The following is a 17651-nucleotide window of genomic DNA, read 5'->3' as shown; positions in this document are numbered from 1 at the left end:
CACACCTGGAATGAATGTCCAGATTGGTTAGGGCCTGTGGTTAATTATGTAATTAATAGCAAGGCCAGACCTATACAACTAATTGCTGACCTGACCAAACCATTGAGTTGGAAAGATGGACAAAAAGGGGCCTAGTTTTACATCTGCTGAGACCCATGCACTGCTGCTGGGTGTAAGGAACAATTATGACTCCATAGTTGGTAGCTTTAACAGAGAGGGTGGAGCGACTAAAGTAAAGAGCGGAATATGGATGGAAGTTACAGACAATGTGAATGCCACAGGATCTGGACACAAGAGGACGGTGGACCAAGTGAGGTTGAGGTGGAAGAATTTGAAGTAGCAAGCTACCAAAGACCACAGCCAGGCTAAAAACCCACAGACGGGTAACAAACCACATAATAGGGGACAATACACAGATGTGGTACTTGATATCATTGGTGGTCAGCAGTCACAATCTTTACATGGAATACCAAACGTTGTACTGGATGGTGAGTCGCAGGTATGTGTGATTTTATCCTTGTTCCTATAGAACTACAATTATTATCTTGTATAATTGTTATTTTCATAGTACTACAATGGCTATATGTCTTACATAGCATCCTAGTACTACAATGTTCCAGGTTGCATGCTTGTGATCATCTTATTAAGGGGTATAAAGTATATTGATAAACTTTCATTTCAGGTCATCAATGCACCTGATGTGACACACACCATTGAAGATGAGGTCCTCCTGACCCATGTGGATCCATTTCATTTCACTTCATTTCAAACCTTTATTTATACAGATAAAATCCCATTGAGATCATTGATCTCTTTTCCAAGGGAGACCTGTTCAAGTAGTTCCACATGAAACATAAAAGCATAAACAGAACAACAAAAGGACATCATCCAGCATCATTTACATAATTATCCACATAAACAGGTACCAATAGCTTCTGATTGACTAGCATCCAACCGAGCTTTAAAAACATTTAGTGGCACCAGATTGTTCAGTTTCCATTTAATTTGCAGACTATTCCAAGACAGAGGAGCTGCGCATCTAAAAGCTGTCTTCCCTAAGACAGTCCTAGCAGTTGGCACATTTAATAAAACCACAGCATTCGATCTCAGGCAGTAGCCACTTACAATTTTCCGTGAGATCAGGGAGCAGATATAAGATGGAAGTTTCCCTAGCATGGCTTTGTATATAAAAATGTACCAGTGACTGAGCCTCCGTACAGTTAGTGAAAGCAAACCAGCCCTTGCATACAGGGTACAGTGATGGGTTAATGCTTTACAGTTTGTCACAAATCTCAGTGCACTGTGATACGCAGCATCTAACTTGACCAGGCAATTGGCAGGTGCATTCATATAGACCAGATCCCCATAGTCCAGCACAGGTAAAAAGGTCACAGTGACTAGCCTTTTCCTGGCCTCAAGCGAGAAACAGGACTTGTTTCTGAAAAAGAAACCTAGCCTAACCCTCAGTTTTTTTTAGCAGGTTCTTGACATGAAGTTTAAAAGAGAGACAATCATCAAGCCAGATACCAAGGTATTTGTAACAGGCAACAACTTCAAGTTTTGTTCCTTGCGTAGTTACAATATCTAAAACAGGCTCTGGTGTCTTTTTTGCTTTTGAAAAGAGCATTACCTTGGTTTTATCCACATTTAAAAGAAGCTTTAATTCAGAGAACTGAGTCTGAATAGTGTTAAAAACAGCCTGTAATTTAACAACAGCCTCCTTAATGGTGGGACCTGCACAATACATCACAGTATCATCCGCATAAAAATGTAAAGTAGCTTCATCCACATTATCACCTACGCTGTTAATATATATGGAGAATAAAAGTGGTCCTAAAACAGAACCTTGTGGTACATCATTATAAATGTTTAACCACTCAGAAGACAGTCCATCAAAATGAACACATTGGGACCTTTCAGAGAGGTAGTTCACAAACCACCCCACTGCAAGGCTGGATAGGCCAATACTGAGTAGCCTCTGCTTTAAGATGCGATGATCAACGGTGTCAAACGCTTTGGAAAGGTCAATAAACAGAGCTGCACAACTCTGCTTATTATCTAAAATACTAGTAATGTCATTCACCACTTTCATTGTGGCAGTGATGGTGCTATGTTGCTTTCTGAAGCCTGACTGGTGTTTAGACAGGATGTCATTTGTACATAAAAACTCCTTTACCTGTTCACTCACTAGGCGTTCAAGAACCTTAGCCAGAACTGACAATTTAGAGATTGGCCTATAGTTATTTAAAATAGTTGCCTCCCCTCCTTTCAGTAAAGGCAAGACATAAGCAGACTTCCATACTTTTGGAATTGTATTTGTGCTGAGGGAGAGGTTAAAAAGAGAAGTAAGAGGTGGAGCAATAAAGTCTGCAGCTATCTTTAAAAAGAAAGGTTCTAAGTTGTCCGGGATGGCCGGTTTCCTAGGATCTAGCTTAGATAAGGCTTCATGAACAACATCAACAGTAAAAGGGGTAAAACTGAAAGGGTTTTCCAGACCACGTTGTTCAGAGTCACAGACTGTGGTGTTTACAGAAGCAGAGTTAGTGACAGAATCAAACATAGAACCGCATGACACAAAATGCTCATTAAAGCAATTTAGCATAGTAGCCCTGTCCGATATAGGGCCAGATGCTGTGGTAAGGCACGGAGGTAGCTCATTACGGATCTCACCGGTTGATATCGATTTTATTGCTTTCCAAAATGTCCTAGGATTATTTAGGTTTTCTGTGGTAACTGACAAATAGTACTTCGACTTTGCACTTTTTACATTTGAAGTGAAGCTATTCCTTAGCTGCCTAAAACGCAGCCATTCTACCTCTGAGCCTGATTTCCTAGCCTTTGCCCAGGCCTTGTTTCTCTCATGAAGGAGACTAGACAGCTCAGCAGAAAACCAATGATTGTCTCGTCCCTTTACTCTAAATGTACGCAGGGGTGCATGTCTATCAATGATCTCCATAAAACCAAGATAAAAATAAGACCATGCGGTTTCAACATCAGCACACAGATCGATTTGACCCCAATCAAAATCAAACAGATCATGCACAAAACCCTGCTCCACAAAATGTTTTATGTCTCTCTTGATGATAATGCAAGGTTTAACCTTTTGGACCTTAGTGTCCCTAATTGTGGCTACAACACAGTGATCGCTCAGATCATTTGCAAATACTCCCACAGATGAATATGTATGGGGAACATTAGTTAAAATGAGATCAATTAGGGAGGATTTATTAGGGGACTTAATATTTGGGCGAGTATGACTGTCCACAATCTGAGTAACATTTAAAGAGATACAAAGGTTTTTAAAATCCTCTGACACTGCAGTTCACCAGTCCCAGAGGATTTGGCAGAAGCTGGACCTTCAGCCAAGCCTGATGACCCACTGAAAGAGCCACCTCTAAAGAGAAAATGCAAGCGCACCAGAAAACCAGAGCAGAGGGATGATGCCTACGAGACTCTAAAAAGCTTTGAACTCTTGGCCCAGGGCCCAGGAGTTCAAAACTTGTAATCCCTATCTGATCCGATCAGATTTGGATTTTGGGGAGTTCAAAACCAAAAAACAGGATTAGGATCACTTTGATATCCGATCAGATCAGGAAATCCAATCCAAGCTTTAATCTGGATCAAATCTTCAAAACGGGTAGTTCAAACCGACAACACAGGATTGGGATCAATTTGATCCCAAAAAACTGGATTATCCTGATCCCACCAGAGGGGTGGATTTCCAATGGATTACCAGAGCAAAATGTACTGTACAATTTATTTTAAAATATGTTTCAATTTAAATTAGAAGTTGGAAATACATTGGAAATACATTTTATTTTTCCATTTTTTGCTCATGTTTGTGGTGGCCTATTTTTTTTTCAACCAAATGTTGATGACATAAATGTTTATGCTCATAAAAATATCACAACAAAGATTGTCAATCACAAATGAAATTCAGATTAAATTAAAAATATCTTCAACAAAAGAAAAGTCCATCATCTGTCATCACCTTTCAAAAGTAATTGCGGACAATAGATGTCGCTGCAATGTGGTCTTTTGTCTTCCTTGTATTATTTTCCATATCCACTAGATGGCGATTGGTAGGATTAAAGCACTGATATTCAGGATCTCGTCATCTTGAAAATTCGTAATCTGGATCAGGGTGATCCTATCCTGAATTGCTTTGAACTCCAGGGACAACATTTGTCCGATTTGTCTGATCCAGGATCACAAAAAATGGGATTTCAAAATCTGATGGGATCTGATTGAGATTAAAAGTGTTGAACTCCTGGGCCCAGGAGTTCACAACTTGTATTCGCCGATCAGGCAAAGCTCTCTGTCTACCGGGCCATTTTCGTTCCTACCCTCACCTATGGTCATGAAGGATGGGTCATGACCGAAAGAACGAGATCGCGGATACAAGCGGCCGAGATGGGTTTTCTCCGCAGGGTGGCTGGTGTCTCCCTTAGGGATAAGGTGAGAAGTTCGGTCATCCGGGAGGGACTCGGAGTTGAACCGCTCCTCCTTCGCGTCGAAAGGAGCCAGTTGAGGTGGTTCGGGCACCTAGTTAGGATGCCACCTGGGCGCCTCCCTAGGGAGGTGTTCCAGGCACATCCAGCTGGGAAGAGACCAAGGGGTAGACCTAGGACCAGGTGGAGGGATTATATCTCTTCGCTGGCCTGGGAGTGCCTTGGGATCCCCCAGTCAGAGCTGGTTGATGTGGCCAGGGAAAAGAAAGTTTGGGGCTCTCTGCTGGAACTGCTACCCCCGCGACCCGACCACGGATAAGCGGGAGAAGATGGATGGATGGACATTTGTGATTGACGATCTTTGTTGTGATACTTTTATGAGCATAAACATTTATGTCATCAACATTTGGTTGAAAACAAAATAGGCCACCACAAATATGAGCAACAAATGGAAAAATAAAATGTATTTCCCATTAAGGCTACAAATTGTGTATTATTTCAGTTAGCAAAGGTTGCCATCGAATGTTTAAATTGAAACATATTTTAAAATAAATTGTACAGTACATTTTGCTCGGGTAATCCACTGGAAATCCACCCCTCTGGTGGGTCAGGATAATCCAGTTTTTTGGGATCAAACTGATCCCAATCCTGTGTTGTCGGTTAGAACTACCCGTTTTGAAGATTTGATCCAGATTAAAGCTTGGATTGGATTTCCTGATCTGATCGGATATCAAAGTGATCCTAATCCTGTTTTTTGGTTTTGAATACCCAAAATCCAAATCGGATCTGATCAGATAGGGATTAATTTTTAATCTCAATCAGATCCGATCAGATTTTGGAATCCCAATGTGTTGTGATCCAGGATCAGACAAGTCTACCAAATGTTGTCCCTGGAGTTCAAAGAAATTCAGGATAGGATCACCCTGATCCAGATTACGATTTTTCAAGATGACTAGATCCTGAATATCAGTGCTTTAATCCTACCGATCGCCATCTAGTGTATATGAAAAATAATACTAGGAAGACAAGAGACCACGTTGCAGAGACATCTATTGTCCGCAATTACTTTTGAAAGGTGATGACAGATGATGGACTTTTTTTTTGTTGAAGATGTTTTTTCTTTAATCTAAATTACATTTGTGATTGACAATCTTTGTTGTGATACTTTCATGAGCATACACATTTATGTCATCAACATTTGGTTGAAAACAAAATAGGCCACCACAAACGTGAACAAAAAATGAAAAATAAAATGTATTTCCCATGAAGGCTAAAAATTGTGTATTATTTCAGTTAACAAACTTTGCCATTTTATTTATATTGAAACATATTTTTAAATAAATGGTACAGTACATTTTGCTCTGTTAATCCACTGGAAATCCACCCCTCTGGTGGGATCAGGATAATCCAGTTTTTTGGTATCAAACTGATCCCAATCCTGTGTTGTCTGTTTGAACTACCCGTTTTGAAGATTTGATCCAGATTAAAGGGGAAAGGAAACACCAATTACAGTTATAATATTCCGGTAGTTTATTCATTTTACAATGGATATTGATCGTAATATTTATTGTATATGATATTACTCGCCAAAAGAAAATTAATTATCCGCCGGCCGGGTGGGGAATTCCGGGACCAGGCCGCCGCCATTAGGGGAGTCCCAAATGGTGACGTCACTGGCTGTGTTTTCGCTCCACCGAAAGTCAACACAACGTAGCAGATATGGCAGCGATGGAGGAATTTTGCAATGAGATCGACGTTTTGAATGATGAATTTGACTATTCGTCGGGAGATGACATTGATGTGGAAGCATCTACAGTTACCAGGCATCCCATGGCCTATGCTTATGAACCGATTCGGTCGAATAGAGTGGCATACGATCCGGAATAAAAAAATTAAAAAAACACAATGCTAACAGTGAGCCTCTGAATTAGCCCCGAGCGAAAATGCTAACCTATTACTGCACCGATAGCTCCCTTATTACTTATCCTAGCCGCACATCCAACACATCGTTTATGATCGCAAGGAGACACAGAATCTAACGGTGCCCACCTCAACACTGAAAGATACAAACTCGCGAGGTTATCCACAAAAACGTACATCAAAACAAGTGGCGCTAGGTACTAACATACGCCAGGCTAACGGCTTACCTTCCTCATTGTCTGGTCTAAACTGGTCTTCAATGGCATTACAACGATAAAAACGATGATGTAGTTAATCCATAGGTTAATATACAATGGGGCTGTGTCCCCTTTGAAATGTTCTGATAATCGATAAGCAATACAACTGCAATTCGGTTATCTGCTGTCCGCTCTGTGCTCCGTGCGCTCTGGGTCCTGCAATACCATCCATCAATAGCAATACTAGCCTTTTTAGGGCTGTTTTCGACAGATGAGCGTGTGTATGCCAGTTTAATTAGTTGAGCTATAGAACACCCCCAATTCTCTATTGTGCGTCATAATAATAGCTACCATTTAGTTTGGACGCGATTGCGTTAATTAATAAGGTCACACTGTGTCAGTAAATACATGTGTGAGCTAGTAATCTGGTAGTGCTGCAATATTTACCTCTCTCTCGGCAGCTGAAGCAACTCGTTTGGTGGCTCGAACTTCACGTTTGTTGACACTGTCATTGTCTTGCGCGGCCGACGTGCTGGGACGGTCGGTGTTCCCGACTGCATACGTTGAGAAATCGAATATTGTGGGAACAGATCCCGGCTTCAAATCCAATGTTTTGTATTGAACCAGGCATCCAGACTGGACTTTGAGCAGCTTCTCATCCTTTAGTGGCAGCCTATGGAAATGTACTTCTTCCTTCTTTGTATAAAATCCATTTGTGCAGCCTGGGGCAATACAATAAACTCCTGACGACGACCGTTTTCTTGTAATGTAAACTACTGGTGCATTGCACGCCATATTGTTTGTTATTGAGCTTTGGCCCAGGAAGCCGCACCCAATCAGTGACGTCACTGGAAAAGTCCCGGAGCAATGGAAGCGCCCATGGTCATTAGGCACGTATTTCAAAAAGTAAATTCGCGTATCTCGATCGTTTACATTGGAAATAGACTAGATAAATACATTTCCTAATGGTAATATTGTCGCATGGAAAGCAGTTTGAAAAGTGTTTCCATTTCCCTTTAAAGTTTGGATTGGATTTCCTGATCTGATCGGATATCAAAGTGATCCTAATCCTGTGTTTTGATTTTGAACTCCCCAAAATCCAAATCTGATCTGATCAGATCAAACCGACAACACAGGATTGGGATCAGTTTGATCCGAAACAACTGGATTATCCTGATCCCACCAGAGGGGTGGATTTCCAGTGGATTACCAGAGCAAAATGTACTGTACCATTTATTTATAAATATGTTTCAATATAAATAAGATGGCAAAGTTTGTTAACTGAAATAATACACACATTTTAGCCTTCATGGCAAATCAATTTTATTTTTCATTTTTGCTCACATTTGTGGTGGCCTATTTTGTTTTCAAACAAATGTTGATGACATAAATGTTTATGCTCATGAAAGTATCACAACAAAGATTGTCAATCACAAATGTAATTTAGATTAAAGAAAAAACAACAAAAAAAAGTCCATCATCTGTCATCACCTTTCAAAAGTAGTTGCGGAAAATAGATGTCTGCAATGTGGTCTTGTCTTCCTTGTATTATTTTTCATATCCACTAGATGGCGATCGGTAGGATTAAAGCACTGATATTCAGGATCTAGTCATCTTGAAAAGTCGTAATCTGGATCAGGGTGATCCTATCCTTAATTGCTTTGAACTTCAGGGACAACATTTGGCCGACTTGTCTGATCCTGGATCACAAAAAATGGGATTTCAAAATCTGATCGGATCTGATTGAGATTAAAAGTTTTGAACTCCTGGGTCCAGAGAGCCAAATGAAAGTGAATGCAGTATTCCTAGTATTTTAGCTACTGTGTCTGAGCTGTGTTAACTAGATTGTATCTTTATTTTATATCATTTATTGGGTTTGTTTTCTAGATTTTGTTTAGATTTTGTTTGTGTTTACTCTCCATTTTGCCGCTGCATTATCCTCACTTTCTATCTGTTTTATCCTCTATATTCAGAGCTGGCATTGTGTGGATAGGTGAACTGGCTGAGCTCCAAAGGTTACTCCCTTTTCCTCACGCCTCCAGCCTTATTCATTTATTCATGTCCTGCTTGGTTGTGTTTGAGGCTGCAGCCAGCAGAGGTCTCAAGTCTTGACCTACAAGTATCAAGCAAGTCCCAAGTCACTGTGGTGAAAGTCAAGTCAAGTCATTGCTCAGGTCAAGCAAGTCAAGTCAAGTCATACACAATTCTGATGGATAAGCTCAGTTTCCACATTTAAATCAGTTAAAAGACAGTGGTTATGAAAATGGATTCAACCCACACTATGATCTTAATTACATACACAGTTAATCATTTTAAAGCTAATTTAGACCAATGACAATCATATTAGATTGATATTAACGCTAGAACTGCAGACAATATAGCTAGGACTCAAACAGTCTGTTCAAAAAGGCAGAATTCCAGGTAAGAAAATCATATGGCATTTGCCATTACACATATTTAATTTAAATGTATGTTAAAACTAGAACCGCCAACAGCGTCAGCACCTACATAGATATCATTTTCAAATCATTTCATTTGTTCCTCTTCATAATTTCCTTATAAACTAAGTAGGACGATTTAAAACTAACTTAATTGGTTTAATTTAGAAATTGCTACAGTTTATCATCATAACAGATTAACAAATTCAGATTATTTTACAATAAATCAAGGAATGATGCACTTCTACAAACAAAAACAACATAATTAAAACATTTAAACAAACTACTAAAAGTAGATGAACTACATTATTCAAAAGTTTACAGTAACTTCTGATAATTAATTGTTTCCAAATGGGAAGTATGGCAAAATGCCATGAGTATCCTGGTGGTGCACTCACAACGGTCAAGGAGTCGAGTGTGTAAATTCTGGAACTTTTAACACACAACAACCGCCATCTTGGCAACATAACAGAAGCTAGCGACTAGCCGTGGTTGCTGTAGCACCGGTAAACACAGCAGTATAACAACTAAAGTTAAACATACATGTGTTTTTCACTAATTAAATAACATACCACTACTAGTCAATTGTCTACCCCACCCCCCCCCCCCGGTCGACAATTTACTTGCGGTACCGCGGTGGGCCGGCGGTACCGAAGTGGGCCGGTCGAGAGTCCCGGGCTGATTTGTAGTCCCAGTCCGCCCCTGCCCATCATACTGTTAAAATGTCGAAGTTGCTTTAAAAGTGTCAGAGCAGTTGTCTGGTCTCTGAACTGCATTATGCTGCGTTCACACGGACGCGATGTGAATATATACGCATTGCTGAGGGGCACAGAGGCATGACAGGGGGGGCGCGAGAGACCAGGAGGGAAAATTGTTATGACAAAAAAACAACCTGTAAGACACAGGTGTGTAATGTACATTTTGAGGATGGAAGGTCAATAGGCGGCATCAGGGGGCGCTGCAGGTCCCCCTAGGATAGCCATAGCACCCCCTAAGCACCCCCAATAAATGTATGTATTTTCTATTTTTATGTGTGAAATTCATAATTTGAAAGATTATTGATTCGAAAATAATATGCTACAGTACAGTACAAGTACGTCTGGGTCTCTGTGTTTCATTCAAGCTTGGCTCTGTGTGTGTGTGTGTGTGTGTGTGTGTGTGTGTGTGTGTGTGTGTGTGTGTGTGTGTGTGTGTGTGTGTGTGTGTGTGTGTGTGTGTGTGTGTGTGTGTGTGTGTGTGTGTGTGTGTGTGTGTGTGTGTGTGTGTGTGTGTGTGTGACGAGCCATTTTGTGTGCGTGCAAGAGAGAGAGCGTGCACCGGTACCGGAGATTGTTGTTGTTAGCATCTGGTGCCAGCTAGCTACGCTAATGGATATAAGGAGCTTTTTCAACAACAAGGTGGGGGGAGAACTCTCGCCTGTCAGACTGAGAGGCTCAGATTACCTCAACTCAGTGAGATAAAGGACTCTCTCAGTGTTTAGATTACCCATTGGGATTAGTTATCTCAAACGGTTTGGTCACGATTAATGTAAACAATTATTTCCGAGGCACACGTTTATATGATCATTAAAGGTATGAAAAAATAGGAGAATAAATGAAAAAGTTATGAAACACTATGACGGTAAAACAAGAATACAGTTTAAAAGGAGAGTGATTTGTAAAATATCCATAAAGAAAAAGTAAATATGTTTACAGTTCTGTTTCATATGGGTGTTGAGAGATGTAACCATTGTCCTCTTAATTTTGCTCTCAAAGTGAACCAGATTGATGCTTTTCACTTAAATATTTAAAAACAAATCTTCCCAGGGGAACATGCCCCCGGCCCCCCCTAGAGGATGTTAGGTCAACTCCCCACCTATAAAAATAGCACTTTACCCCTGCTTACACCTATAGGCCTATGCCGTGAGCTTATTATCGAGCCTTCATTGTAAGAGTCGCGGGTACCCTATGTGCGTGGGGAACAGAGATGGGGTCGTTACTAAAAAAAAGTAATATATTACATATTACATATTACTTTAAAAAAAAGTAATATATTACACTACTTCATTACTCTCTACATAAAGTAATTCGTTACTTTACTCGTTACTTTACTCGTTACTTTACTCGCAGGGCCGGCCCGCCCCTCCCTGCAGGCAGATCACCCAGACTGCTAAAGTTTCAAATGTTCTCTTTAGTTCAGTTTCCATTGTCGCATAAGACTGATCCAGATAGCTCCTGAATGTTTTCCTATCTGACCGTGGCTGTCCTCTGTCTCCTGCTATCTGTATATTTTGCGCAGTCTATCTCTGCTCACGCTGTTGCGTCAGCGTGTTCTCCTGCATGCTGGCCATGTGTTGCACTGGAACCAGACACCGCAAAGACTTCAGCCGAGCACGTACGAACTGCGCATGCGTGAGTGGCAATAACTCTCCTTACCAGCAGGCGGCGGTAGTGTGTATTCGTCATTCAAAACAGGCAACAACCGGAAAACAGAGAAGAAGAACATACTCCGTGTGTGATATAAACAAACAACAGCTATGTGCGTTAGCTCCACCTTAGCATGTGTTCTTTGCAGGTGTTTGTTGAGGTTTGATTATGACTGATTTTAGAAAGTAACGAAGTAACGCGTGTCGGGGCAATGTTAGTAACTGTAGTGTGATTACTGAATTATAAAAGCGTTATAAACGCGTTACACTACTCCGTTACCAACAAAGTAATATTATTACAGTAACGCGTTACAAAGTAACGCGTTACACCCAACTCTGGTGGGGAATGTTGCAGTACAAAACTATAGCGACCGGTACATTAATGGGAAACCCTAAATGTTTGAGCACCCTCTATGAAACGTCAAGCTACCCCACAGCATCCCCAAAAGAAAATCTGTGGCGCCGACACTGAGCCTGCAACCCCGTTTTGAAGAAATGTGCAGTGCAAATCAGGTTCATTGCAGCCAATGCTGATAAGACACACTTTTTTTGCCAAATATCAGCATTTTCTTTCTTTTCATTTTTTTGCACATATTGCAAAGTGGAAAAGTAGTATAACTTATTGTTTTAGCAAAGAGATTGCACAATTGTATTATGTTTTTTTTTTTGAGCACACAGATTCTGCAGCATTGTTTTATTATCACTGTTATAGCAAAGTGATTTTTTTTTTTTAAAGGAATGCTCACATTCATATTGATGTATTTTATGTTAACTTGGCCCATTACGTGACTATTTATGTTGTTGTGTTGGAGGGGCCCGACCTGATGGACATTTTTGGAGAACCACTGCTCTACTCGCTGGAGTTCCACCGCGGCTGTCAGCTGTGTTTTCTCCTGTCATACAAACTGTGAAGGCCACTGAGACAAATGTAACATTTGTGATATTGGGCTATATAAATAAACATTGATTGATTGATTGATTCAAACAGGATGCGCTGGAGAGGGGGCGGGGCTTATATCCATGTAAATACTGTGGTAGAAACCAACTACAACAACATTTACATATTTTACCATGATTTAATTGTAATACACGTTTCAAAATGATGCCGAAGTAACTAAATACTGATAACGGTTAGTAAAAACCATGAATTAATGCTTTGACAAGTGTGCAGACAAGACGACAGGCGAAAAACCTTTTAAAATCGGTGTTTTCTGAATGGAGATCGGATCGATCAGGCTAAACTAACCTATAATAAATGGAATTTATAAAGCGCCTTTCACGGGACCCAAGGTCGCTGTACATGATGGACAGACGAAACAAAATAGACAATGAGGAGCGAACAAAACAAGAAAAAAAATGAAAGATGAAGGAAGCCAGCGGGTCCGAAGGCCATGGTGAACAGGTGCGTTTTTAGTGAGGATTTGAAGATGTCCAGTGAGGCAGCGTTCCGGATCTCGGGAGGGTGGGGGCCGCAACACTGAACGCCCTGTCACCAAGGCGAGAGCGAGGGATGGAGAGCAGGCCCGTGTCTGAGGACCGCAGACTCCGAGAGGGGGTGTAGGGATGTAGAAGGTCTGTTAAGTACTGGGGGGCGAGGGTATGGAGGGACTTGAGGAGGAGTGTTTTATAGTGAATCCGGGACTTGACCGGCAGCCAGTGGAGGTGGATGAGGGTGGGGTGATATGTTGCCATGGCTTAGTGCGGGTGAGAAGCCTGGCGGCAGAGTTCTGGACATATTGGAGACTGGACAGGGTTTTGCTGGGAACAGGACTGGGACAGGACAGGACTCCATTGCAGTAGTCCAGACGGGATGTGATGAAGGAGTGTATGAGTGTTTCTGCCACAGAGTCAGAGAGTGAGGGGCGGAGTCTGGCAATGTTTTTGAGATGGTAGAAGGCGGATTTGGTCATGGATTTGATATGCGCCTGCAAAGAGAGGGTGGAGTCCAGGATGACCCCCAGGTTGTGGACTTCAGTGGACGGGGAGATGGAGCAGCCGTCAATGGTGAGAAGCAGGTCACCAACCTTCTGGAGCTGCGCCTTGGGAGCCACAATGATGAGCTCAGTTTTTTTGCTGTTTACTTTTAGCAGGTTTGATGACATCCAGTTTTTTATGTCCTGGAGGCAGTTGACAAGGGAAAGAGGTGGGAGCTGTGTGGACGGTTTGGTGCAGAAATAGAGCTGTGTGTCATCGGCATACGAGAGAAAGCTGAGACCATGTTGGCGGATGATTTGACCAAGTGGGAGCATGTAGATCAGTGACCACCAACTGGCGGCCCGCGGGCCGCATTCGGCCCGCCAGACATTCTCATCTGGCCCGCACGACGGGGGTGACTGTGGCGTTGGTGGAGTGGTTAATGCGTTCGCCCCCCACCCATTTTTTTTTTATACAACGGCTCGTGAGTAAGGTGGAGTCCAACAGAGAGGCGGCAGCTGCGGGACAGTAGACTGCGTAGTGTGAAACCTTCCCTGCCTTGAAGAAGAAGTGATCCTTCGTTGTGAAGAGTCTGCTTTGTGCGCGTCGCACCACAGCAGTAGCCCCGCTGCGACAGAGTCCAACAGAGAGGCAGGAGCTGCGGGACAGTAGCCTAGAAGCAGCGTTGGGTTGTAACGGAATACATTGTTACAACCTTCCAAAGGCTGGAACAAATAGGGAGGCCACACAGAGTTAAATGCCAAATATGTGTTTATTTAACAGACCAGTTACTTAGACAGAGTAAGATCAACTTGACCTATTTTCCCCTACAAAACTCAGAGTCAACCAACCAGCTGTGTGAACACTCCCTGACTGAAATAGGTCCACCATGTCCTTTATCCAGCACCGGAAATTATCTCGGACGAGCCCCCACTTGTTACAACCTTCCAAAGGCTGGAACAAACAGGGAGGCCACACAGAGTTAAATGCCAAATATATGTTTATTTAACAGATTATAGAAGAACACCCCTGATGAATAATGTATGTAAGAATCAGACTGTCAGTAGTGTGAGCAGTGTGTGGGTGTGTGGAAGGGTGTTGTAGCATGTTGGAGGGTGCATCACCTAACACAGGCTGTAGGCTGAGGTTGCTGCAGCATGCCAGGATCTGAATCAGAGAGTAATCCTTGCAGCTGGGCAACCTTTATACCTTCTTGTGGCTCCGCCTCTAGATGGGCGGGCACAAACAGGACAACACTCCCAGTACCTGCCAGAGGACAGCAAGGCAGGGAGCACAGCCAGGCAGAAGGGGGGAGGGGTCGTCACAACATGTAACGGCGTTACGTAATCAGAATACAAAAATCAAGTAGGCTAACTGTATTCAGCTGGCGTTACATTTCAAAAACGAGTAATCTGATTAAAGTTACTTTCGTAAACCTGAAGTGAATATATTTTGGAATACTTATTGGAATTATTGGTAGAAAAGATTCCTCACAAAATGTAATATTCATTACCGGCACAACTGTGTGCACACTGCACAGCGCTGCAGCATGTCTGTGAGCGAGAGAGAGATGCAGCGTGTCTGTGAGGCCCCGCCCCTGCACGCAGATGAGAGAGAGATCTCTTTTAAAATATCTTTTATTACATCGTTTTAGATAATAAATAATAATGATAATTCATTCTATTTAGGGGCGCCTTTCAAAGCACCCAAGGACACCTTACAATTCATAACATATTCCAAGGAAAGGTTTTAAGACAATACAAAGAATGCAGTCCGGGTGATGTTTTTTATTTGGGGTGCAGATGAGAGGGAGCTGTCCAGAATGACACCACGATGTTGTGTTTGAGTTGTGCTCTTGATAAGCCATTAAAACAGTGAAATAAGTGTCTCCTGTTCACCAAAACATACCCAACTGTTATGGAAAAAGAAAGTATTCCAAAAGTATTCTAAAAGTAATCTGAATACGTTTCTTAAGACACGTAACTGTGACTGTATTCTGATTACTTTCAGAGCACGTATTCAGTAACTGATTACATTTACAAAGTAACCCTCCCAACCCTGCCTAGAAGTGATCCTTCGTCAGCTTCATGCGTTCCGCAGTACCTGAGCGTGCTCTACTAGCACCCCAAAATTCTGGGCTATATAAAAATTGCTGGCCCGCGATAGTGTCTATTGGATACATTTTGGCCCTTGGACAATTGTAGTTGGTGATCCCTGATGTAGATGGTGAATAGGAGGGGTCCAAGCACAGAGCCTTGAGGTACACCTTGGTTAACTGGGGCCGGAGGGGAGCTGCAGTCACTGATGGTAACGAAGTGAGTCCTGTTAGAGAGGTAGGACTCGAACCAGGCAAGAGCTGTGTGACTGAGGCCAAGGTAGTCTGACAGGCAGCTGAGGAGGATGCTATGGGATATTGTGTCAAAGGCATCCGAGAGGTCCAGGAGGATGAGAATACTGATGAGGCCAGAATCAGATGCGATGAGGAGGTCATTAGTGATTTTAATGCGGGCAGTCTCAGTACTGTGATGGGGTCTGAAGCCAGACTGGAGTGGTTCGTATAGCTCATGAAATGTCATGTGGTGTTGCAGTTATGCGGCAACTGCTCTTTCCAAGATCTTGCTCAGGAATGGGAGGTTTGAGATTGGCCGGTGATTGTTGAGGTCCTCCGGGTCCAAGCCAGGCTTCTTCAGGATTGGAGAGACTGAGGCAGTTTTGAGGCAGGGTGGGACTGTGCCAGAAGACAGGGACAAGTTCACAATGTCATCAATGATGGGGCGGATGGTGGATAGAGCTGCCTTGACCAAAGCTGTGGGCATGGGGTCGAGAGAGCAGGTCGATGCCTTGGCCATAGTGACCAGCTTGGCAATTTGGATGACATCCACTAGGGAGAAGGTGGAGAGGCAACACCTAGGTGGACGAGTAATACGTTGCAGCTGGGGTGCGGTTGGAGTAGGGGGTGGGGGGGCAGGCACCAGATGCTGCTGGTGGATGGAATGAACTTTGGCCTGGAAGAAATCCAGAAACTTAGAGCAGAGATCGAGAGCACCTGGAGGATGAGGTGAGTCCAGGGGGCGGAGAAGCCGGTTTATGGTTGAGAACAGCATTCTCGGTTGGGATTGTTGGATGCCAATGAGGGTGGAGTAGTACGAATACCTAGCCAGAGAGAGGGCTTCTTTGTAGGCCTTTACATGGTCCTGGTATGCTTCGCGGTGGACGGTGAGTCCAGTTCTTGTTTTGAGTCTGTAGCTGCTCCGTCCAAACTCACAACAACATCCTAAAGACAGAAATAAAGCAGTGACTGTATTCGCCATGACACAGACAGTCTGTGTTTTGTTCATGTTTAAGTTTTGTCCAGTTTCTGAACAGATATGAGGAGCAGTGAGCTCTGTGTGCTAACAGCTAACGGCTGATGTTTTGGTTTTCTGATTCAACGTCAGTGATGGCAGGCTGAGATCCTCACTGCTGATTGGCTACCGCGAGAACGCGTCAGGCGAATTTGACGCTCGAGTTGAACACATTTATTAAAGAGACTCTCGTACACATACAAACACACACACACACACACACACAGACTTTTGCATTTCAAAGTATTGCTTGTTCATACAGTTGAATGTTGGAGATTCACTGTGCACTGCTGAATGATTTAAGTGCAGAGTTTGACCCTTTGAAGGTTGTTTCTTCTGCTCTGAAATTGAATATATTTGTTACATATTAATAGAATGTTTTATTTTTTTATTTGATTTAGGATTTGTGATTTGGAGAAGTAGTAGATGGAAAACATACCAAACACTAATTATTCAAAGTAGAGTATTTCATTTTATATACGGTAATACTAAGGAGGCATAGGCCTATGATGATATAATGTTTGACATTATTGATATTAAAAAAGTGATTTGTTTTCCATGTCATTTGTGTGTTTTTCTTATCAGAAAGTGAAGTTATTTTTAAGTTATATTTGTAAGCTCCAAATCCAAATGTTTCCCTCAACGACCTTTGTGCCCTGGCATGTGGCCTAAAAAAATGTGTGACAACCAAAGGCCAAATGGCCTTGCCCCTAAAATGACGAAATTCCAAGCCTGCTCCTCAGAGGCTTTTTCCAGAACTGCCCTGTATTTTAAGAACCGTAATACTGACACCAGGCACGTGCACACATAGACATCAAAGTGGGCTTGAGCCCCTGCCCCTTTTCTTCCCCGGAGAAAGTGCCATTTTTATGGGGTGCATTTTGTATTTATTTTTTCTTCAATAAATTGAATATATATCTACTGCTGTTTGCGCACAGTTTCCCTTTCCACAGATATATTGATTACAAAATAAAAATAGCAGG

This window comes from Pseudochaenichthys georgianus, chromosome 1 (assembly GCF_902827115.2).
Source record: "Pseudochaenichthys georgianus chromosome 1, fPseGeo1.2, whole genome shotgun sequence".
Lineage (NCBI taxonomy): Eukaryota > Metazoa > Chordata > Actinopteri > Perciformes > Channichthyidae > Pseudochaenichthys > Pseudochaenichthys georgianus.
The sequence above is the reverse complement of the archived record's forward strand: the minus strand, read 5'-3'. Positions refer to the sequence as shown.